Here is a 26,363-nt window from a genome sequence, read left to right as displayed (position 1 = left end):
GGATCTAAATTCTGTGAAAAGTGAATATTTTAATCTTCTGTAAAATGGAATAAATCATTTTGTTTTTTTTGTGTTTACATTTTTATCTATTTTATTAATTCTAATGTGGTGAACATTGTATAGAGCGCACTTCTATATATTTTTGTTTTATTTATATATATATATATATGGATGGTGTAATGGTTAGCATTACTGCCTCACAGCACTGAGGACATGGGTTTGATTCCCACAATGGCTCTAACTGTGCCGAGTTTGTATATTCTCCTCGTACTTGTGTGGGTTTACTCCGGGTACTCCGGTTTCCTCCCACAATCCAAAAATATACTGGTAGGCTAATTGGCTCCCAACAGATTAACCCTAGAATGTCTGTGTGTGCATGTACATGTGGTAGGGATATAGATTGTAATCTCCAGTGGGGCAGGGACTGATGTGAATGTTCAAATATCCTCTGTAAAGCGCTGCGGGATATACCGTATATACTCGAGTATAAGTCGATCCGAATATAAGCCGAGGCACCTAATTTTACAACAAAAAACTGGGAAAACCTATTGACTCAAGTGGGACCTTCACTCGAGTATAAGCCGAGGGGGGCTTTTTCAGCATAAAAAATGGTCTAAAAAAGTAGGCTTATACTCGAGTATATATGGTATATGCGCTATATAAGAAACTTAATAAATAAAATAAATATATATACATATATACATATCTATCTAGGTGATAGTCACACTGGGAAGGGATCTGGTGACTATACAGTGTGTGTGGTGTATGTGTGTGTGTATATATATATATATATATATATATATATATATATATATATATATATATATATAGTAATTTGATGGATGCGGCACTCCACTGACAAAGTGAATGTAGACAAACCGGTGCCCGCCGACAGATGTATACAGAGATACTTGTAGATAGCGTGTGGTGCGCGGCGGCACTCGAATAAATGAAACAGACTGCAGGGATTATCCCAACGTTTCAAGACCTTTCGGTCCCTTTATCAAGGTGCAGAAGACAAAATAAACTGGTGACAAACATACCTTTATGCTGATCCAGGCCGTTCGCGCGCCTCCCCGACGTCCCGCATGGCGCTCGATGATGACGTCACACATGACGGAGCGACGCTGAGGCCGCGAAGGGCATCCAGATCTGCCCATACAACAAAACCTGAAACAGTGAAAAAAATACAAAAGGAGTCATTAGCCAAGGCATGACAATAGGAGTACATATAGCGTACAACACTGAAAAATTAAATATGTGAACAAAACGTAATGTGTATCATACAAGCTTAAAAACATTAAAAAGTGTGGGCATACATGGCTGCCTATGGTGACCGCTTACTGAAGCGATCTGACCTATTTGGTACTATGTGACCGTCAACTGCTTGCAGCGTCACATATTCCGTTATAATGTTTAAGTCGACACAACGCAAGTGGACACAACATGGGGTAAGTAATATACATTTTTTCAGAAATTGCCAGATAAACACAGCGTATACATAAACCCTCCAAGGACTGCAGAACTGATTCATAAAAAATATGACAGTCCTGCGTGCTCATTAAGGCCCTTGGGAGCCAATGTTTCTAACCGGTAGATCCACCTGCTTTCAGCCCGACACAACAAAAGATCCCTGTCTCCTCCTCTTTTTAATTTAGGTATCTGTTCTATAATTCTATACCTGAGGGATGCGAGGGGGTGTCTGGCCTGGGCAAAGTGGCGGGCGACCGGCTGGTCCCCAGTCCCAGATAGAAGCGCATGTTTAATGGCCGACCTGTGAGCCGCAGCTCTCTCCTTGAATGCCCGTGTGGTTTTGCCGACATAATGTCGACCACACGGACAGCCAATCAGGTAAACCACGAAGTTGGACGTACAGGTCACCCGCTGCCGAATTTTAAAGGGTTTGCCAGAGAACGGGTGACAGAACTGGTCTCCTGTCACCATGTAGCTGCACGTAGTGCAACCACAGCACTTGAAACAACCATTTCTGGGAGTACCTAAGAAGGATGATGCCGTGGGTACCACATCCACTACATCATTCCTCACCAGGTAATCCTTGAGGTTTTTACCTCGGGTGTATGCACACATCAACCTCTTGTTTTGAAGTGATTTGAGTGCCCCATCCGTGTTGATAATCGGCCAATGAGATTTGGCCATTCGATTGATGGCACTGCTTCTAGAATGGTAAGCATTAACCCATACAAACTTTTCTTCTTTGGCCTTCTCACTAGGAGTTAACGCCTGTTGTCTGGTGAGGGACATGACCCTCTCTTTTGAACTGAGCAGCTCTGCCAATGAATACCCCCGCTCCTGAAACTTTTGAATCATGGTGGTCAATGCAGGTTCCAGTTCACTGGGATCACTCACAATTCTGCGCACCCGCAGCATTTGCGAGAAGGGTAATCCTGCTTTAAGTGGGGGGGGGGGGTGATGGCTGTTAGACCGCAGCAGATTATTGCGGTCTGTTGGTTTACAGAATAGCCCAGTGGAGATGATGCCCTCACATAATTTAATGCTGACATCAAGAAAATTGATGTGGTCTTTGCTGATGTTATATACAAATTTGATGGGTGAGGAGGTGGCATTGTGCTGGTCAAATACTTGTTCTAACATAATCTGGGGACCTGACCACAAGATCAGCAGGTCATCAATGTACCTGGTGTACAGCACAAGATGCCTGCTGATCTCGGGAACGTCCACCAATAACTCATGTTCAACCCTGAACATGTAGCTGTTGGCGAGCGACGGGGCCACTGAGGACCCCATCGCACACCCGCAGCGCTGTAAGAAAAATTTGTTGTTAGACATGAAATAGTTTCTCTGTAACGTGAGCCCGAGAAGCTGTAAAAAGAGCTCAATGTCTGGCCCTTTATATAAAGGATTGTTGGTTATCAATGCACGGACCGCCGCGAGTCCCCCCTCGTGTGGAATACACGTATAGAGACTTGCGACGTCCACTGTGCACAACAAGCAATCTTTGGGCACCTGGCCTAGTGCCTCAAGTTTTAACAGCAGAGTATTGGTATCTTTAAGGTAAGTCATGCGATCTTGGACACACGGCTGAAGATAACTGTCCAACAGAATTGACACTGGCTGATACAATGACCCCCGGGCAGAGATTATGGGTCTGCCCGGGGGGTCCACCAAACTTTTGTGGACTTTCGGGATGGTATATAGTAGTGGGACAACCGGGTGCTGAGTGACCAAGGCATCCCTAATGCTGGGTTCTAACAAAGAGTCCCGCACTGCCTGGTTCAAGATGTCATCAAGTTCACGTTTGTAAGCCACCGAAGGGTCTTTAGACAAAGGTAAATATACATTTGTATCGGAGAGCTGTCGTGAAATTTCACGAAGATAGTCTGTGGTATTCTGTAACACTAACCCGCCCCCTTTATCCGCCGAGCGGATGGTAATGGAGGTGTCCGTGCTGAGTGACTTGAGGGCTTTCCATTCTGGAGCCGAGAAGTTGGACCCCGACTGTTCATCAAAGGCCATAATTTTGGCTGTATCCTGTTCGATCATGCGGCTGAAAGTCTTTATAGAAGGGCTGGACGACAATGGGTCAAATTTTGACTTTTTGCGGATGGCTGGAGGTATGATGCTCACAGGATTAGTGGTTTCCACTTTATCCTGGAAATATTCTTTGAGCTTAAGATGACGATTGATTTTAAACTGTTCAATCTTCACTTGAAAAGGGTCCACCTTATTGGTGGGTATAAAGTTAAGACCCTTAGACAACACCCGTTTCTCAGTGGGTGTCAGAATGCGGGATGATAAATTGAAGATTGAGTCATCTACTTTTTCTTTGATGACGCTCTGGGAGGCTTTTTGTAGCCTTTTGTTTTGCCCTCCACGCCTGGTGTAACTGCGCTGCCGCGAGCAATCTGATTTCTTGTGCGCACCCCGGCCGGGATGTGCCCCTGGGAGTTTTTTGACTCCTCAAATTCGCTGGCTGATGACCCTCTTTCTTGCGAAGAATCCGTTTCACGGATATTGTGCTGAGAGCGGCGAAACTGTCTCCTACGATAGGGACGTCCAGACACATCGCCCCCTGTGAGCCAGGGGTAGACCAGGTGTTTATCATAATCATTGTCGACACAATCTTTTTTATTCTTTTTGTAGGCCAATAAATCCTTTTTATATTTTTCAAGTTGTCCCGTCAACTTCTCACTCCAGTTTGTACTGACATCATTGGACATAGTAGGCAGATTAGTCGACTCAAAGTTGGCGATTTTAACTTTGATAGCAGCCAACTCTCTGGAAACTTCCTCAATGACCAAAAGCATGAGGTCGAATGAACATTTGTTCAAAATTGAAGTCCAGGTTTTACAGAATGGGATGTTGTACCGGCCCAGCGTGGGGACATTTTTGATCCGGTTAGAAACATTGGCTCCCAAGGGCCTTAATGAGCACGCAGGACTGTCATATTTTTTATGAATCAGTTCTGCAGTCCTTGGAGGGTTTATGTATACGCTGTGTTTATCTGGCAATTTCTGAAAAAAATGTATATTACTTACCCCATGTTGTGTCCACTTGCGTTGTGTCGACTTAAACATTATAACGGAATATGTGACGCTGCAAGCAGTTGACGGTCACATAGTACCAAATAGGTCAGATCGCTTCAGTAAGCGGTCACCATAGGCAGCCATGTATGCCCACACTTTTTAATGTTTTTAAGCTTGTATGATACACATTACGTTTTGTTCACATATTTAATTTTTCAGTGTTGTACGCTATATGTACTCCTATTGTCATGCCTTGGCTAATGACTCCTTTTGTATTTTTTTCACTGTTTCAGGTTTTGTTGTATGGGCAGATCTGGATGCCCTTCGCGGCCTCAGCGTCGCTCCGTCATGTGTGACGTCATCATCGAGCGCCATGCGGGACGTCGGGGAGGCGCGCGAACGGCCTGGATCAGCATAAAGGTATGTTTGTCACCAGTTTATTTTGTCTTCTGCACCTTGATAAAGGGACCGAAAGGTCTTGAAACGTTGGGATAATCCCTGCAGTCTGTTTCATTTATTCGAGTGCCGCCGCGCACCACACGCTATATATATATATATATATATATATATATATTATGTATCCAGGGGAGGTAGGTGATCATCACACTGTGAAGGGATCTGAACATATATACAGTACTCTGAAAAAGTTTAGGCAGGTGTGCAAAAATGCTGTAAGGAAAGGATGCTACAAAAAATAGAGGTGCTCATTGTTTCTTTTTTTATGAATTAACAAAATCCAAAGTGAAAGAACAGAGGAGAAATCTAAATCAAATCAATATTTGTACATCAATTCTTCCAGGTAAATTTTCACGGATGGTGTAATGGTTAGCATTACTGCCTCACAGTGCTGAGGTCATGGGTTCAATACCCACCATGGCCCTGTGCGGAGTTTGTATATTCTCCCCGTACTTGCGTGGGTTTACTTTGGTTTCCTCCTACAAACCAAAAATCTACTGGTAGGTCAATTGGCTTCCAAAAAAATGAACCCTACCTAGCATGTCTCTGTGTGCGTGTGCATGTGGTAGGGAATATAGCTTGTAAGCTCCACTGGGGCAGGGACTGATGTGAGTGTTCAAATATTCTCTCTGTAAAGCGCTGCGGAATATGTGTGCGCTATATAAGAAACTGTTAATATATAATAAAAAGTCAGGGATTTTGTAGGATTATAGTCAGGTGTATAGAACAGGTGATTATGATTATTTTCATATGTAGGCTGAACACAGTCATTTACTGAAGCAAGAAACAGATGTGTAGGAGGGTTAAAACTGGGTGAGGCATAGCCAAACTCTGCTAAAAAGGTGAGGTTGTGAGTTTCATACATCATGACTGAGCACAGCACATTACATACTGTAAGGTGGTTACACTACATCAGCAAATATTTCAAAGCAGACTGGTTTTTCAAGGTGTGATGTTCATGCTCTTTTGTAAAAGCACAAAGAAATGGGCAATGTTAAGGACCATAGATGTGGTGGTCGGCCAAGGATACTTACTGCATCAGAGGAAAGACATATCATGCTTGCTTCCTTTCAAAATTGGTATATACCCAGCAGTGCCATCAGCTCAGAACTGGCAGAAACCAGTGGCACCCAGGATTCACCAATCTACTGTTCAGAGACGTCTAGCCGCAAGCGGTATTCATGGAAGAATTGTGCCCCAAAGCCAAACCTGTGACATGGAAACAAGGCCAAGTAAGGCATCAGTGAGTATGTCTGGGATTATATGAAGAGACAGATCTGTAGTTAGCTCTCCCAAAATGTTTGGAACAACCTCTCTGCCAGGTTCCTTCAAAAACTGCATGCAAGTGTACCTAGAAGAATTGATGCTGTTGTGAAGGCACTGGGTGGTCCCACCAAATATTGATATGATTTGGAGTTTTCATTTGTTAATTCACTTTGCATTTTGTTGATGGAAAAAAACTATTAGCACTTATATTTTTTAAATCATTTTTACTTTGCTGCATTCTTCCAGACCTGCCTAAAATGTTGCACAGTACTGGTATGAGTAGGGCTGGATTGATGGCCTCATGGGTGTGGAGCTAAAAATCTTCAAGGGCCTATTATGAGAAGTGGAGTAGCATACACTATAAAGCCCAAATATCTCCCTAAATATATAAAAGAAATTACATAATTTTGAGTGAAATTGTTAATACTTATGAATTAAGGCCAACAAATGTGTCCAGCTGGTGATCATCATACTGCCATGATAATGATCCTATTTTTATGTGGAGACCTGGAACTGAAGCTCCATCCACCCCATTGGTAATCTGGCACTGGGTAGGAGTAGATGGTCACATCGGGAAGGCGCCTGATATATATACATGTATCCAGGACAGGTCGTCAGTAGAGGCAGGTTCCTGGCTGCTGTTAAGGTGGATGCGGCTGTCTGTCAGTCTCCTAAGTTCCGGCTGCTCATGCGGTAAGAACTGCTGTCAATAGATGGCAGAGGGGTCCCAGCTATTCACAAATACAAATTGTACAGAGCCTAGGCGTGCGTGTGGTGCTCACGCTATTACAAAAAGAACAGTACACCAAATAAAAAGTCCACCTTAAAAGTCACAAAGTGAAAATCTAGTTGTTGGATGGATTAGATATTCCTGTGTGTGGATGTGTATTCCAGAAGTACATGTAAGTGAAAGAATAAACAAATATGGCGTAGAATGTGTACATCACAAAAAAAAAGTCTATAATAAAAAGGCAACTCCTTGAAAAGAATTTTGTATTCTTTGCTAAATTTTCATACCATAATCACACCTGGGTGCAGAATGTCATGTTCATAAAGGTATCTTTCTTGTCAATAAGGTGTCCGTGATTTATATCATTCAGCTTTTGATCACCCACCACAAGTGAAAAGTATAGCATAAATGGGCGTACTCAATTTCCAGCTTCAGTTGTAGTAGTAATCACATCAAGGCTTCTTTGGATAATCCTGACCAAATCTCCATCCTGTTTGCTTGGTTCCTTATAGTGTTCCCATGAAATATTAGGAAGCAGAAAAACAAACGAATGTCTATGTCAGGAGTAGTAATAAAATGTAGGAATTTATTGTTAAAATATTCCACAATGACAGTGGACAATGACATGAACAATAAATATAGACAAGTGTGTGATTCTAAACCAGCAAAACCGTATGAATGGATGTTAAATGAGATACTCAGTCAGGTACAGGGTATATAAGATGCAGAATCAAGAGGTCTCTGTTGTGAATAATCCAGGTAACACACACATCCCGCTCTCTGCCAGTGCAGATAATTGGCATCAAAATAGAAGAAATGTGGCTAATAAGTTAAAATACTACATTGTTTGTACCTAATGATGGTTATTTATAGTATAATTTTAATAAATGTATCAATATTTCCGCTCCTTTGATATTTACTATACTTGTATTAATTAGGAGTGTTCCAGACTAATTGGAAGCTGCAAGAGACACCTTTTGCATGTAAATTGTGATGAGTTTTATATTCAAATGTATAGTTTTGTGATAGGTATATTGAAACAGATATTTGATAATATATACGTATCCAGAGCAGGTAAGGGATGGTGACACTGGGAAGGTGTTTGGAGAATAAAAATATATATGTAGTGCAGTTAGAGGTGTCACACTGTAAAAGTGGTGAATATATATATATATATATATATATATATATATATATATATATATATATATCTCCACAACATCCCTTCCATGTAGCATGGTCAAGAATAGAGACTAGCACAACACCAATTCAAATTAAAAAAAGATTCTTTAAATGCATAAGAATGAAAAAAATCACAAGCATGGTATCCATGTTAAACGGCGGGTTTAGATGTATACTCAACACTCTATGGTGCTATACTGGGAACCGCTCCCACAGCAGAAAATCCCAACAACGGCCCGACAGCTGTTTTTCGGTGTTCTCACACCTTCATCAAGGCATAACAAATAAACATATGTATCATGCTATCATATACTCCGGTACAGGTTGGTGGGGACCAAACAGTCCCTGTGTTTAGTGTGTACATGTGATAAGTGCTAGGGCGTGTAATGAAACGTTTGTAAAGATATGTCTATGTTAGTGCACATTCCTTTACACTCCATAAACCAACATCAAAATAAATGCACCACACAGAGATTGGATCATCTGTACAGTTTATTAGTTATTACTTTTGTCAGGTTTTAAAATAAAATAGCTGAGAGGTCACATGCATTATCATTTTGCACCTGCTAAAAAGAGAAAATCAAACTAGGAGGAATGTGAGCTGCATAATATAAACAAGGTCAGTGCTTGCCAGATTTAACCCCTCTCCTGCAAAGACTTTCTGACATGAACACCAATACAGTAGGTAGAGTGCAACCTGTCTGAGACAAATGAAGGATGGGTCGAATTAGAAAAGGATCTTCTTAATTGACTTTAGGTGCATGTAGGGAGGACTAGAGACCCAATCACTGTAACATTAGTGTATCGGTATCACACCTGCAGCAATTGTTATCCCAGTTGGTTTACACTAACTTCTTATTGAAATATTAAATTACTTCCAGTTTATGACTTCATGTCTAAAGGTGTCAAATGTAGAGCAAGAGCCAGTGTTCATTACTTGCAGTCCTTCATGTGCTCAGATATTCGATGTAGCTACAGCACAGCAAAGAAGTGTTGGAGAATCTGACTGAACGTGGCAAGTCTGATCCTTATCTTACATTTACAGAATTGGGTTTCTAACATTGCATGAGATAGGTATGCCCAGATATTTCTCACAGCAGTGCAGATTTTACTGCTAGCATTGTTTTAGTGCCTGCAGCAAGAAGCTTCCTGTGCACAGATAATCCTCAGTGATTACAGTAACTACCGATGGACAAAAGGAAACAAAAAATCACAAACAAAAAGCTGCAAAACCATCATTATTTAATAGCGTTAAACTGAAACAGTCCGATATAATAAAGGCACTATTGGTTTAACAGCAATAACTTGTTAATGGCATGCATCCTTATTTGGGGGGGGGGGTTACAATCAGATGACTTGGTTGTGCATCAGAAGGCACTGAGGAAGAGGGTAGGTACCATTGATGTTTGAACCTTTGATTCTATGGGCAGTATTCAATGAAAAAGTTCTCCGTGCATGGAGAGCGTTTTATTTCGCTCTCCATGCACTCTCCGTGTTCCGGAGGGCTCTCTGCCACTCCTGCTCCCTCTATTCAATGTGGCTGATGCTCTTCGCCACTCGCGGAGAGTCTTAACCCCTGCAGGGAGCAGGGAGCCGGAAGCAGCCAGAGAGATTAAAGTCTCCCTGGCTGCTCCAGAGGACTGTGGAGGGGAGGGGGGCTCTCCAGGACCCAGGCTGCACCCCCCTATAGCCAGCGGGGGACCCAGTATTCACTGCACCCGTTTGTGCATAGTTACGTTCGGGTGCAGTGAATATATGAATATCTAATGAGCGGCTCGAGCGCTCCGGCCCCCTGCTGGCTGCACTGTGTAAAAAAAAAAAAAAAAAAAATTATTAAAAAAAATATATATTTTTTTAAATTAAATATATATTCATGTGCTATATATAAGCACATGAATAAAAATAACATGCCCCTTCACAGAAAAAAAAAAACTGATTTTTTTGACACCAAAATTTCTTAAAAAAACCTTTTAGTTTAAAAGTTCACATTCCAGCTCTCCATCAAAAGATGGAGAATTGCTACACGGAGAGACACGGAGAAAGTCACTTAGAAAGACGGAGAACATTTCACATTGAATAGGGTTGCTCGCTTTTGGAGAGCAAAATGCTCCGTCCAAGGCGAACAAAGCACAAGTTCTCCACAAAACACGGAGAACTTTTCTCATTGAATACTGCCCTATATGCCAGAAATCACTGATTTCAGTATCGTACCTTATACACAGGATTGCTAGTATGTTGTTGCCTAAAAAAGATTTTTGTTTTGACCCTCACTGACAATTCCGAAGTCATGTGTCTCATTAAAAAAATGTAAGATTCAGTTATAAGAAAAAAGTGCAAGTACTTGACATTTACAGACCTAGTGATAATGACATAGACAGAGCAGTGCAAATACACACAGCTGACTCCAAGATTCGCAACTCTCTGTTTCTAACAGTTAGAATTAAAATCTCCCGAAACAAGCACAGGCCTATGTGCACTTGTACTAATTTGTTATATGTTGGACATTCACATCAAATATATTACGAATATAAAAACACTTAAACAAGTTACATGGTTACAAAGTAGTAATGATCAAGAACATGGCTGACACAAAGCAATGTTTGGGACTGCTACAGAGCACGTGGAGCCCAAATTTCAATTTTCCATGTGGCAGGAGGGTTGACCAGGCTCCAGAAACCTGTTCATTACAGGAAAAAGAAAAGAGACAGATTAGTAAGTATAAACAGGTAAAAGACGTGCCCCAGACTTCATATTCTAAATACCACTTGAAAAGTGAAACAAAGAACTACATTCATGTTCTCCAAGGAAAATGTTTTTGAAATTCTAAGCAACTTGTTTGTATAGTTACTGCTTTACCTGCTGAAAACCCAAGTAAATGCCAGGGAAAGGCGGTGGAACCTAGGTCTCCGCTCTATATGAAAGGGATCGACCTAGGTTATTGCCAAGTCGACTGCAGTGTGAAATGAAGACCACGGTCATGCCTAAAAGGCTGCGGATTGGCTGGCTCAGGAGTGCTGTGTGTAAGTATAGCTAAAGCCTCCACTCCTATCAGTGTTCGGTATCCCAGACTGAGCCTTCAGTGTGAAAGGGGTATTATTTTGAACACTTCGTGATAAACTTTCTATGCAGTGTTTTTTAAAGCCATGACACCGTCAGCCATCTTAGCCTGTGAATTTAAAAGAGCAATAATATTAAATACTAAAGATTTCTGGTTTTGTATTTAATATAATCACTCCTTTTAATTTAGAATCCAAACCCCCAAAGATGCAGTGGCTTAGCACCATAGAAAATGTACCTCTCATTAATAGGTAAGAACAGGAGATTTAGGGGGTATGTATTCAATGTCAGGTGCTATTTCCGACAGGGGAAATAGCGCTCATCGCCTATTCAATGCTGCCATTTCTGACAGCAGTGAAGGTGGACGTTGACAAAACAGGTCCATCTTTAAAACAAGTCAGATTTGTTTTGCCGTAAACAGCCATGGATTGTCAATTTCACCACCGTTTCTCGACAATCCCCGGACATTTTTGCCGACATGCTCCCTTTTCAACACTTGGCAGGCGGAAGATTGAATTCCGCCTGTTGAGAAACTGTCGAGCTGGGAGAAAATGTCCCAGAATTCCAACTCTCGGGATGTTCCAACAGTCGGAATCCCAGATCAAATACCGCCCTTAAGTGTAAATATCAGCCAACAAGTTTGAAAAAACTTTTCTATGATATGGAAATTCCCATCCTCTTCCTTCCATTGCTATCTATGTTTAGATTTGCGATCCTTAGTACTGAGATTCCTGACTCATCTTTAACAGCTGTGTGCTCTTATGAGGCCAACGTACCTTATGAAGCGTACAAAGCTGCCTGGAGGGCATTTCAGGGTTAAAATGTCCAGCCATGGTAAAAGGGCAGACAAACACATTTGTTGTGTCTATTTTCAACTGAAGTGTCGTATCACTAACCACTTACTCTTAGAAAGCTCCAAAACGTACAGCTGGGTCCACTGTCAGGACTGCGGTTTTATGTCTGAGTGTATGCATACAGTACTACTAGTCACTACAACAAGGCTCCTGGAATGTGCATACCTCAGATACTCTGTTTAATCCCCATAGGGGTTTGTAGCCAAATGAGAAGCCTATGAACCATGCCTCCATATTAGTTAAGTCAATATTTAGGTTACAATTGAAACATAAATCAAAACGCACAGAAACAAGGAATACAAATACCAGCATTACATAGTGTGTATCATTTCTAGAGGACCTGTCTTTCTATTTGGCCATCTGAGAATATTTGCTGAGCTATGAACATTTTAAAAAAAGTGATGCAAATAAAAAAAATTTCGGAATAACTCCACAACAGTTCCGCAGCCCCATCATGAGATAGAAGTACAGACCAATGTCCACTGGCTATAAGGTTACATAGTACAGATACATACTATGTAGCCGTACATCTATCCTCACTACGCAATGCAGCACAAGATGCCTGGTGTGAGTGAGCCACCAGGTCTTACACAACTGTAAAGTCAGCCATCTTTCTCTTCCAAAAATACATCTTAATTGCAACGCAATGTGACTAGTATGCAGGAGAAGATCTGCTGATTGATTTGATATATGGCACTTGTTTACTGTGTTTGAGCAAATTCTCTCTCTAATGGACAAAACCATATGCACTGCAGGTGGGGCAGATGTAGCATGTGCAGAGAAAGTTACATTTGGGTGGGGTGAGTAGTTCAAACTGATATCTATATTGCAGTGTAAAAATACAGCAGCCAGTATTTATTCTGCACAGAAACAAAATAACACCCAAATCTTACTATCTCCGCACATGTTACATCTGCCCCACCTGCAGTGCACATGGTTTAGTCCATTAGAGAGAGAGTTTACCTTTGCAACCGAACCAGAATCAGGTCCTGTATACGGAGCAGAACAGAACTTGTATGGGAAAAAAGCTGCAGATGCAGAATTGTAGCACTTCATATACAGCTGCACACAGATATACATACATCATATCAAATTAATCAGCACGTCTTCTTGGCATTCTAGTCACATTGCTTTGAGACTTGGATGCATTTTTGGCCAAAAGAAGTCTCATTGACTGCAGCAAAGATGTATGAGGACATATCGGTACTTATGTAGTATCTGGGCGCCCGATTTTGTGATTGTATACCAAAATCACATCGAATCGCATCGAAATTGCAAGCGAGATCGCATGCGATTCGATGCAATTTTTCATAGGATTCAATGTTAACAAGGTCCTGTTCATTTCCCCACTATCCAAGTGGGCATAGAGTTGATTTTATATAGTGTGGCGAGCGCAGCGAGCCACCGAGCCCGAAGCGTGGCGAGCCCCGCGAGGGGACACAGAAAACATTTAAAGTAATCCACGGTGGCTCGCCACGCTATATAAAATCAACTCTATGCCCACTTGGATAGTGGGGAAATGAACAGGACCTTGTTAACATTGAATCCTATGAAAAATCGCATCGGATTGCATGCGATCTCGCATGCAGTTTTGATGCGATTTTCCGACCCGATCTTAAAATCGGGCGCCCAGATACTACATAAGTACCGACATATCTGTACATAATGAAAGTAAGCACTTAGCATAATTAGGTAGACACAGTGGAGAGAACCATGCTTACAGGCCATTATATATTACCAGTTACGAGCGTAACAAAATTACAGAACATTATTACAGTAATGTCAGCACCCGCGGTTGTTCTCTACTGCTCAGGTACCATCTAGTAGCCGATCACGTTGAAAAAACCTGAATTCCCCCCACAGAGGTGAGCAGCAGCATTATCCTTTATTATACAAGATTATGCAGGAGTTTGCTCACTTATTGCCTGGAGCTCATGGTTTTGCATATTTAAAAATATTGATATAAAACCCTGAAATGGGAAACCGTGTGTTCTTTATATAACATCTACAAAGCTCATCTTCAGTAATGAATGTACCATTCTTATAGAGGGTTCAAGTATTTTGTGAAGCCATTTCTAAAGAATACAATTCTGCATTGCCAACTGTTCTTGAAAATAAAATTATTAATTTAAGGAAAAGTTTTGTAAATATTTCCTCATCTCACCTTCTAGAAACCATATTCAGTTTGTATTTAGAACACAACCTTTATAGTTGATTCCCCCCTCCCTCCTATATTCGTCACTAGCTCCCATAACAGTAATGTCAGTGCCAGCAGCTGTGCATGCCCAAACAAAGCAATACTTGAATTGCCTTGTTGGACACCATCTAGTGGTTGCCAGTGTTCAAAACTTCAATTTCCCCAAAGAGGTGAGGAGCAGTGCTAGACTTTTATTTTATAGGATAATACTGCTACCTTTAAAGTTAATGTCCGTTTATTAGTTTTGCAGTATTTTAATACTATTTTGTAATGCCACACCCATATTATCCACAGGTTGGTGGTTACTACTTGCTCTTCTTGATCCAACATAGATCATCTATTTTATGTTAAAAAAAGAAAAAAGTGAACCAACACATCATTCTCAGTCTATTAGCGGGAGGGCTTGCCAAATCTTAGCGTATTTGTGCTGTGAAGCTCCAGAGGGCTTGGTCATTGGCTCAGTATACTGTAGGTGTTACCCATTACACTACGGAAAATACAGGGCTGTATTAAATATTAAAATGTAGCTTTTTTTTATTAAACAGTTAGGGGACACAGATGACTGTAATAAGTTCTTTCATTTTTATACTGTAGGTGTGACTATTTGCATTTCTACCGTACTACAGTATAATGAACACACGTTTATTTGAACATATAAAAGGATGCAAATGTATTTTTTGCAGGGGTACCAGGAAGGGTGCATTGCTGGGTACCAGACACTGAGCAGTGTAAAGCTGGCCATACATCAGAACGATTTCAGGTCCGTACCCATAATTTTGGCGGGTTGTGTGATGCATTGTGTGTTTTAAATGCACATCGTGAGGTGTTTCGGTACAATGCGCGAGCCCGTGTGTCGCGAGGTCGATCCTTAGATCTTATGTGCTGCATGTCAGATCTGAAGATGCTGCTAATGAGCAGTATGCTGGGAGCTGCAGATTTTACGATAGATTATGTGAAATTATACACATAATAGTGTTCATTCTAGCACCCGCTATCTTTGAAAACCCATGCAGTTCCTGTTCCCTGCCTGGGGTGTCACTGTCTGCTGCAGTGCTTCTAGCACAGTGTGGTCTGTACATCAGCAATGATAAGCAAACCAGACCTGTACTAGAAACACCACAGCAGACAGCGACACCCCAGGCAGGGAACAGGAACTGCATGGGTTTTCAAATATAGCGGGTGCTAGAATGAACACTACATAAGATCTATTGTGTGTCCTGGAAATCGTGCTGATTATGTGTGGGACTTCCCTTTTGGTCGCTTTCTCCAAGCAAGGTAGCTGAAATGTATTTATTTTATTATTTATTAACAGTTATTTATATGGCGCACACATATTCCGCAGCGCTTTACAGAGAGAATATTTGAATATTCACATCAGTCCCTGCCCCAGTGGAGCTTACAATCTATATTCCCTACCACATGCACACATACTCATTAATTCTAGGGTTAATTTTGTTGGGAGCCAATTAACCTACCAGTATGTTTTTGGATTGTGGGAGGAAACCGGAGTACCCGGAGGAAACCCACGCAAACACGGAGAGAATATACAAACTCTGCACAGTCAGGGCCATGGTGGGGATCAAACCCATGACCACAGTGCGTTTAGGCGGCAACGTAACCATTCACCTATATTGTCTGTATTTCTGACAGTTTTTTTCTTTAAGTTAAAAGGATATATATATATATATCTATATCTATATAGATATATATATATATATATATATATATATATATATACACACATAGCGCTTGGCTTTAAAAAGTATACATTTATTAATTACACAGATATAATGACATAATTATGAGAATTCTCATGACCATCAAACAAAGTAAAATATTAAAAACAAGGTTCTTGTGTATTATAGCGGCGCCCATCGCATCGCATACCAAAAGGCATGCGATGGGATATCGCGCGATGTTGTACAATGTCATACAATTTTAAAATTGTATGACATTGTATATGGCATACAATGCCATACAATGCGATGCGATTAAAAATTGTATAAGCACCCTAATGGGTGCTTATAATGTTAAATGCACCCCCACGCCACCCCCCACTATAAACGTGAACCCGAAGCGTGGCGAGCGGCGGCGGTATGCGTCCTACGACCTTTTCATACCCCCACTAGTGAGCGAGGAGGAGGTATTCATTTTGGAAGAGTTCCTGACCCAAGTTGGTGACCGATTTATCACCCACAAACCAACGAATATTCAACAGCCTGTAAAAAGTGGGATACACCCACAGTACTATATTGATCTAAACTGGCGACCGATTAATCGCCCGCCAATTGGGAACATCCTAAATAGATCCACCACAATTTTATTGGAATACCCAACTCTTTATAAAAGGTTGGCTATATCTTCAATACCATATTGATACATTTAAACCCATTTCAATCGGCAATATCTACTGTATGGATTGTTATCTATATAATCATACATCGGTTGTACCCCTGATGAAGTCGTAAAGACGAAACGCGTCGGGTTGCTTTTCGAAATAAAAAGTTTTTTTCAAAAAAAGAAAAATCGCATGATTACTGCAAACAAATCCAATATTGGACACACAGAAAATACCTTCAGAAAGGACTTCTGAATACTGAAACTGGGTGGTACATGTTATTCACGTGACCATAGAGACAATTAGGTTGCGCACTCCAATCACCCTTTTTTCCATATATATATATATATATATATATATATATATATATATATATATATATATATATATATATATAGAGAGAGAGAGAGAGAGAGAGAGAGAGAGAGAGAGAGAGAATTTTTGAAAGGAGGGCACTCACTAATTCGCAGATAAAATTTCTTATTTATTCAATTCATTAAAATATTGAACCTCAAACAGTCGTCAACGTTTCGGTCCGCATTTCAGACCTTCTTCAAGACTGACAGTATAGCAGCAAGAGATCATACTCCAACAGAGACCGAAACGTTGACGACTGTTTGAGGTTCAATATTTTAATGAATTGAATAAATAAGAAATTTTATCTGCGAATTGGTGAGTGCCCTCCTTTCAAAAATTCTATATTGTGGACTTGTGCCTTGAAGTGAGCACTACCGGGATGAACTATTGAATTGTGTGCGGATTGCTACGTGTGTATATATATATATATATATATATATATATATATATATATATATATATATATAAATCCTTTTTACTTTGTTTACATATTTGGGAGATTTACACACTCCCTTATACAGCAGCTTTGGCCATACTAGTGGTTCACTTTTTCTTCTTACCTTTCTCTTTAAGTTAGCCTGTAATTTATGTAAAGGTATTTTCAGTGGTTCTGTACTAAAAGATGAGGCGACTGTAAAATTGGCCAAATCATGGAAGTAGACACAGCAGAACCTACCCAGAACTGCAGCTTATGTTGTTTGTGCTGCCAGTGGATGGCCCATGGAAAGTCTTACCTAATGCAGGTGTTTTGACCAAGTGTTGTCTGTTCCATAAAAGCAACTTGTAGGTTAAAGTTAAATGGGCTTTCAGCATTAAGAACACAACCCACATCTGCTAATCCAGCAATTGTGTTTGAGGCTGACGAAGTGCATCTACAGACAGCTGTCCTTTTCCTGTACTTAGAGGACATAGAAGTGTTTATACTCAGCTGCAGGAAGAGATTTCTTCACTGCGGAAAAAAAAAACCTGGGGAAAACTGAAAGCTATTGGAGGACAATCAGGGACTTGTGAGTCCATTTATCTGAGCCAAGGTTCTACTTTAAAATAAAGCCTATTTATAACTTCCCTTTCATTAGCTAAATATAAGCCACAGGAACTGCCAAGTGACGGTGAGCAGGCAGGGTTTATACAAAATTACAGGATTTTCGATGCAGACAAGGAAGATTTAGAAATACCAGGGAATGGAAGAAAATATGGATTTTATGCTTTTAACAAGGGCTCGTTGACACCATTATTGTTCATTCAGACATTTCAAAATAAACAACATAACTACTATTTCTACTGCACAGAACACTGCAAAAACATAATGTTCTATTGTTTAGGTTTCCGGAATCGTTTTTACAATTCATACAATTGAGGAGTCCTGCATGTTGCAGGAACAGAAAGGACCACAGTGAATGCAGACACGTCAGAAGTAACATTCCGTGGCTTTTCTGCAGGCAAGTATCACAGCACCAGTGACATAACTGCAATATGTGGAAAAATGATATAAAAACACCTGCAACAATTTTGGGCCTACTTGATCAATTATAGTTTAAAATAATTATATTTTAAACAAAAACACATGAAGAACCTTAAAAATCCACACAGACTGGGCTCTGGTTTGAATCAATCCACAGCCGACCCTTTACTCTAGTGCTGTGAGGTAGCAATGCTAACCACTGTGTAACTCATAGCATTGCCATGCACTCCCCTGCTATATTTCTTACTACTCCTTCTGCGGGAAGGTTGTAACAAATACATAAAATGATCTCGTGCAGTTGTGCCTAGAGCAATAGAACACATAGGTGTAATATGTACTTTGTAGCTTGTCCACATGTCAACCAGATTAGCACTAAAAAGGCTGCTTTCCATCTCCATTAGTGCACGGTTGCTTTTGATCTGCATATAGGCATCTTGCTGTGTCTCTTAAATACTTGCACCAGGGAAAAGCATTTTACGAAAAATCATTCCCACTATTAACCCTTTGAGGGCCAACATTGGCTCTGTATAAGAATAAATGACATACAAGATAATACAATTATAAAAAACGGGAATACTGCATACTAAGGAAGTCTTGTTAGACGAAACATGTCGGGCAGCTTTTAATCCTGTCTCCTTACTCAGCTAAGCGATTTTATATACTATATTCACTGTATGCAGTATTCCCGTTTTTTATAATTGTATTATCTTGTATGTAATTTATTCTTATACAGAGCCAAACTATTTTTGTGTCTTTACAGCATTTAATCATATTTTTTATTGCTGTACATACATAGATTTTTAGTACCGTATAATTCTTGAGACACCATCCCATTCTCTCTTTCTGTTACTATATACTGTGTTAGCCTTCCTTTTAAAAATAAATTTCTGATATATTTTTTGCAACAATTCTCCTGGATTGGTCCAATATTGTTAAATAACACAGATCGCCGAGCTCCATAACTATAGCTTCCATACATATATATATATATATATATATATATATATATATATATATATATATATATATATATATATATATATATATATATATATATATATATATATATATATATATATATATATATATATATAGAAGGAAGAAAGGACTGGCACTCCTGGGATTTGTGATTTCACAAATCCCAGGAGTGCCAGTCCTTTCTTCCTTCTATCGTCCATTTATTTGAACGGGCACCCGGGTAGCTGAACAGGAGGGGTGAGTGCCGGGCCGCAACCCAGATATATATATATATATATATATATATATATACATACACACACACACACACAAATACATATACATATGTAGTGTCACATAATTAAAGCTTGTGAATCTGTACACAGGATATTATATTGCCTACAGCTGGCTACTAACGGTATATACTAGTGGTCCTCACAGCCTTCCTTCCACAGCCTTTCTATATTATCTTTTCATAGCCATGCATCCAGCTTCTGAGATGTGGTTATGGAATAAAGGGTCGACAGTCATTAGGTCGAAACCAAAAAGAACGACACGCACAAGGTCAACAGACAAAAGGTTAACACAAGCAAAAGCTTGATATGGAAAAGGTCTACATGAGTCTCTTACTTTTTCTGTTGTCAATGTCAGCACCTAAGCACGTGGACTCCCAACTAGTGTACCGCTTCGCTAGCCATGTTTGGGGCCAGGTGCGTCACTCTGCTGCGCTGAGCACACTTCCCAATCAGAGTCCACGTGGATGGTAAAATAGGAAAAAGTTCCACCCCTCAAAAAAAAACAAAAAAAACGTACAGCATGTGGACCATTGGAGAAAGGCATTGCTTAGGCTCAGACACGCTAACTAGGTCTACAAGCATTAGGTCGACATGCATGAAGGTAATCATGACTGTAAGGTCTACATGGGTTAGGTCGACAGTCAAAAGGTTGACATTGGATTTTTCTTTTTTTTTGTGCAGACATGCAGTATTTCATGCCCTACCACCTACTAGGGCATGGTGGGAGAATAAAATAGTGTGCCGAGCGCAGCGAGGCACCATGCCCGAAGCACGGCGAGAGCAAATGGTTCTACATTTGTGTCCATGTCGACGTTCGAGACAAAAAAAAGTGAAAAACCCCATGTCAACCTTCCCAATGTTGAACTAATGCATGTCGACATTCACTCATGTGTCTGACTAATGTCAAACTAATACTTGTCGACCTAGTTGCTGTCTGTCCAATGATCCATACCCCTGATAGAAATGCCTTTACAGTCGTCTGTTCCACTGTGCCAGAAAACCGCAACATATTTCCTTCATGTAACTGGGTACAGTGAATCACACAGGATGGAAATCTACAGTTTTCCTTTCCGGGTCCAGATTAGCATGGCACAGCGGTCTGCATGCAGAGCAGTAGTTGTGCAGTGGACTGTGGACCTGCTAATTACTGGAATGTTGCAGCTGATGGACAAGTACTTATATACCTAGGAAAGGATTCAGTATTAAATCCCGGCGTTCAAAATCCCGACGCCGGAATCCCGACAAGGGGGGGGGGGGACGACACGTGGATCGCCCCCCCCCCCCCACCTTGCGGGCTTGCTGCGCTCGCCACGCAGCGGGCCCGGTGCCTCGCTACGCTCGGCACACTCATTTATTCTCCCTCCGGGGGTGTCGTGGATACCCACGGAGGGAGAAAGTGTCGGGATTTCGGCAGTCGGGATTTCGGCAGTCGGGATTCCGGCGTCGGGATTTTGAACGCCGGGATCCTGACCGCCGGGATTTACACTGCATCCCCTAGGAAAGCACAGACACCAAACAATGACTCTTGCTGGACGGTACTAGTATCACGGGGTAATTACTTGCATCTCCAGACGCATAGTAATGATCTACTCATAGCCATCAGTCCCTCTTTCATATTTCAATGAACTTATTTAAACTGCTTTTCTAGCATTTATTGTGAAATGTATACAATGGCTGCACATTTCTAGATTGGCTTTTACAGACAATTTATTTTGTATAGCACTGTTGTTGCAGAGTTAATGGATTTATAGTGTAGGTAGCCTTACCTAGTTACGTGATTAATAAAGATAAAAATTAAAACAAAATCGTCCGGAACATGCAACGATTTTAAAGGAATGAAAGACAAAGAATATTAACGTTATGAAATTTAATGGTCATTGTTGTAACATTAAGACAAGAGACCACAGGAAACAGGAACCGACAGAGGTGAAACAGATATGGATGAGTCTGACATTGATATGTACTTGACTGTACAGTGAAAGTGTAGCAAGGAATAAGTTACAGTGGTCATTACGGGGATATGATGAAATAAGGGATTATTTTGTAAATTCCTGAGAAATATCTTCTATCAGGGTTGCCCAGATAAAAGTAACATGACTTGGAGATTAGTACAACGTGAGTACAAAAAAGAGGGCATATAGAGATGATGCCAACATTAGTTTGGGCACTGGAAGTTATTGTGGCACTGTTAAACAGAATTAAGGGTTTGAAAGTAGGGTGTGATAAACAGTGAAAAGTTGAAGATCAAGAAGAATGAGTAGGGAAAAAATGTCCCATAAATTTAGGAAAAATGGTCACTGGCAACTGCTGAAAATGTGGAATGCATTGGTTGTAAGCCAGGTTGTCAGGGTGCCAGAAGAGAACTGGTCTATTGTATGCCAAACATCAAAGCAAATTTGGAGCCAGAAGTGAAACATAAATGGTCTGATTCAGAGGTGGACGCTGTGTCTGGTACCAGATTTGCGCTGTGATAATATGTAAATGCTAGTTTCAGCCTAACTCTGGTGTACAAGCATGCACCTGAATGTGTAAGCACAGAGACGCCCACTTTCAGCACCTCTGCACGCTGCAACACCGCCAGTGATTTCTGACACCCAACCATTGGTGCACAATTGTGTGCATAATCAACACTTGCACCCTGCCCTATGGCAGGTGCAGTTTCTCCAATTAGTATATCCAGGGCTTAACGTGGTCATGCAGAGGTGGGGGGAAAGCATTTCTCTATGCCACCTAATTACCCAAACTCCCATACCCCTATTAGGCAGAGACAGGGCCAGTGGTAGGGTTTTTGGCATCCACCTGCAAACTAGAATGCTTTTCTGTGAGAATTACTGTGCAGGGCCAATGTGGAGGTGTAAATGTTCCACCTCACCATTAGAGGTGGTGGAATGGAGTTCAACCCCGTCCCCCCTCATCAGCTGTGCATCTGGGAATGCAGTCACTTTCACATACACATCCGTGACGCTCCCATTAACATGCCCATGAGACTGCCTTTTTTTCTTTTCACTTCATGCCACCTACCAGTCACTACCTAGGAAAGACAATCACTTTGCTGCTCCATTTCTGACACTGCCCCTGTCCATATCACAAAAGCACCTTTGTGCATATACACTGTGTAACTCATGTACTGTAGTGATTTTCTACACTTTTCACACATGCACAGTTGCGCAACTATATGTACATTGGCATTGTGCGCGCCTCTGAATCAGGCCTAAAGGGTGAAGTAAAGTGGGAGTTGGAGAAGGTAATGGTAGCACAGGGTGTAGAGAAGACCTTGTGCAGAGATAACTTTCCACTCTGTAAGCTGGAGAGGTGACGCACTGTTAGACAGCAAAATCTGGTAAGATTTCTGACACCTGCAAAATGTGTAAATCATTGAAGACATTTATTTCACCAATGTACAGAAGTGTAAAGGCCTGCTCTCTTGATGCTACTGAAGTCATTTGGGGGAGCAGCTGTCTGCCATGTGTGCTAGAACCAGATGATATAAACCTTAGAAATCACCAGCTCGGGGAGGGGGGGGGGGGGGCTGTGTACACATGCTGGCCTACTCACTGACTGGGGCTTTCCTCTATCGCAGTTTATTGGCTGTAATTCTGGGATTGAAGCAGAATTCATAAGAACAGTTTGGAGCTTTAGAGGAGGCTAAAAATACCTTTTGTGTTAGGTAATATGGCTGGTATCCAATTAGCAGAAGTAAACTACAGCAGCTAATAACTGCATCAGGGGCTATTCTATTAGCCCCAATGCCAACGCTTATTGAGGGTTTGATTTGACTGTCTAAGAAAGACAAAGACGAATCCGTGAAAAGCCGGCAGTGTTTCAGCGATTGCAGACACAAAAATCTAAGGAAATGTATAAGAGCTTCACGGTGATGCCACAAATGTCTGCTTCTATCCACCAAAACAGCCAGTCAGCCGTTGTTTTCAGAAAAAAAGAGGTTTCTCCTCCAAAAGTCACAAATAAGAATCAAATATTTTATTGCTTAAAAGTTTAGAAGATATGGGCCTTATGGCAGCTACGTTGACGACTATACATTTATTAGAATTATATTGTGTTAAGGTTTGTTGCCTTAACATTGTGTTTGGCATTTTGCATGACATTAGTTTTTGTTCACCACATGATAATTGGCTAGATTACATTCAACGACTGTTACATTTTTACTCTGTGCTGGTAATTTCCCAGTGAATAGATATATACAGTATCACCAAGATGAAAATTTAAAAACAAGCGATTATTTTTTGAAGCATACAACTCCTTGAAAGTATCTAATTTTTTATTTTTATTTGTAAGGATCATTGTCATGTATAGATTGTAATCTTGTTACTACTCAGTTTGCGTTATCACTGTTTCAAATTGTAAAGTGCAACAGAATATGCTGCACTATATAAGAAACTGTAAATAAATAAATAAATGTATGTTTTGCAAAAAAAAACATTTGGGGATAATATTTTTGGCGAATATCATCTTTTGACCCTTTGCGCATTGTTAAATAATGTCAATTGTTTACATTTTTCAAATCTGTATGCTTTGAAAATAAATATATATAAAGTTTAGAAGGTGGAATCTGGATGAAAGAAAAAGTTTTAAATAAGAATTCTCAGAAACGAGCAAGCAACCGGCAAAGGTTATCTGCTACCATACCGGAACTTGAATATCTCACTGCATGCTGATCTATCCATGTGTAGAATAACACTGAAAAACTGCACAATAAGTCATCTGGCAGTGTGCAAACTTGAGAGAGCAAGGAAGCGGTAAGCGTGGCCGATATTACATAATAGCTAGCGGGTGCCGGATGACCTCCCGACAGTATATCGACAGTATATCGACAGTCAGCATCCCGACTTACAGGGGCTAGTCTCCCTTTCGGGGGTTCACGATCACATAGAGGGAGAATAGAACCAGCCAGGTGGCCAGCATTCGGGATTCCGATGGTATACTGACCGTCGGAATCCAAACTCTCGAGTCGCTACACCACACCCATAGCCAGCAATACATGACAGTCATCCATAAGCCCTGTACACATGCATCGATTTTTCCCGATTTTCGATTCAATTTTGCTTATAGAAGCAAAATCGAATCCTAAATGAAATCGAATGGTTTTTGTATCACTTTCGATCTACATTCGATTCGATGCGAGCTCCCGTTTTCACAAAAACGAACAGAAAAATCTACTGTGCTGCCAAGGAAATATCGAATTAGATCTAGTAAAGTGTACAATTCACCATGAATGTATATCTAATGCAAAAGTACAGATCTAATGCCAAATCGAATGGAAAGATCTAATGCCAGATCAAGGGTCGGCGCCACCACTAGGCAGGTCTAGGCATTTGCCTAGGGCGCCGGCCACTGGAGGGCGGTACTGAGCCGCCGAGGAGGAGAGGTACCATAGAGGTACCCATACCATAGAGAAACCAGGATGCGCCGCGGGGACTGGGAGCAGGTGAGAAAGGAAGCGTAGCTTCCCTCCCCCTCCCTGGACACGGTGCAGTGTCGCCCGCACCCCCACCCTGTGGTGCAGTATCGTCCGCACTTACCGCCCGCTGAAATTTCCCATGCAGCGGGGACTGGGAGCAGGTGAGAAAGGAAGCGTAGCTTCCCTCACCACCCTTCCCCCTGGACACGGGGGTTGCGGGCACACGCCGCAGTGTCGCCCACACCCCCACCCTGTGGTACAGTATCGTTTGCTGCCCGCTGAAATCTCCCCAGCAGCGGGCGGCGAGTGGGCGGGCGGGGGATTTGCCTGGGGCCGGGGAAGAGGCTTGCACCGGCCCTGGCCAGATCTAATAGAAAGTCGAATCTAACATTGAATCAAAAGCAAATCGAAGCGTGTGTACGGGGCTATAGAATGACCAGGAGGAAACTCCAGTGACAAACATCTACATCCTAAAGCATAAGAACATACTGCATAAAGAAAGTGTCATGTAACTGAAGTAGGGTTACCTGTATCTTTTTAACCCTATTATTGTGGCAAAAAGGTCTGAGAAATGCAGTTTTATATGCAAATTGAGCTGTGTTTTAAGAATTCATTTTTAAGCAATGTGATATTTGAAGGAAGAAGCTCCTTACTGTATTTCTGAAAACAAAACATTTTCTTTGGGTGACTGGCTGCATTAGGGTATAGAATCAGACATTGGATCACCCTATTGGATCACCTAATAAAAGACAATTTTTCGTATTAAAAACATGCAAGTTTTCTGCTGATTTGGTTTCACTTGCCTCAGGCAGGCAAAATAAAAACCTTAATAGGCAGCGGCTCATGCCGATAATAGAATATCAACCTATAGGCCCCCCATCATTAACGCAAAGTATCGGTGGGTGGATTGCATATGATACATCGTATGCAGACCTTTTGCATACAATGTATCCTATACGATCACATTCATGGCTGCAGGATCCGATATATCCTTGTGCCAGCCACTGAGATCTGCGAATGCGATGAGAGGCGCATAGGGGCCTTGGGTCTACAATCACAAAAACAACAATGGTCAAAAAGACAAACTAACAACACAAAAAGATAAATATAAACAAATGTATAAAGGTGCCCACACACTGTACTCTGTGCATTTTGAAACACATGGGATATACTACAACAGTGTGCACTTTGAACTAGATGCGATGTGATCTAGTTCAAAAAGTATGTGTTGCCTACACTTTTTGTACTTTGCAAATGTGATGTACATGGGAGCGCGCATCACGTCGCTAG

General features: G+C 41.2%; 1 protein-coding gene across 1 annotated transcript in view; it reads right to left on the bottom strand.

Annotated features, from left to right (window-relative positions):
• Window positions 1-8,613: 8,613 nt before the first annotated feature.
• The window catches only part of LOC146009203 (septin-2A), a 97,444-nt gene continuing 79,694 nt past the window's right edge, over window positions 8,614-26,363 (bottom strand). The window contains exon 13 of the mRNA XM_083149335.1: window positions 8,614-10,816. The gene's annotated coding sequence lies outside the window, so the exon portion shown is untranslated. The remainder of the gene's footprint in view (window positions 10,817-26,363) is intronic.

The sequence above is a fragment of the Crinia signifera genome, chromosome 1 (genome assembly GCF_055691185.1).
Source record: "Crinia signifera chromosome 1, ASM5569118v1, whole genome shotgun sequence".
NCBI lineage: Eukaryota > Metazoa > Chordata > Amphibia > Anura > Myobatrachidae > Crinia > Crinia signifera.
Note: the sequence above shows the minus strand (reverse complement) of the source record. Positions and strands in the feature narration are given on the sequence as shown.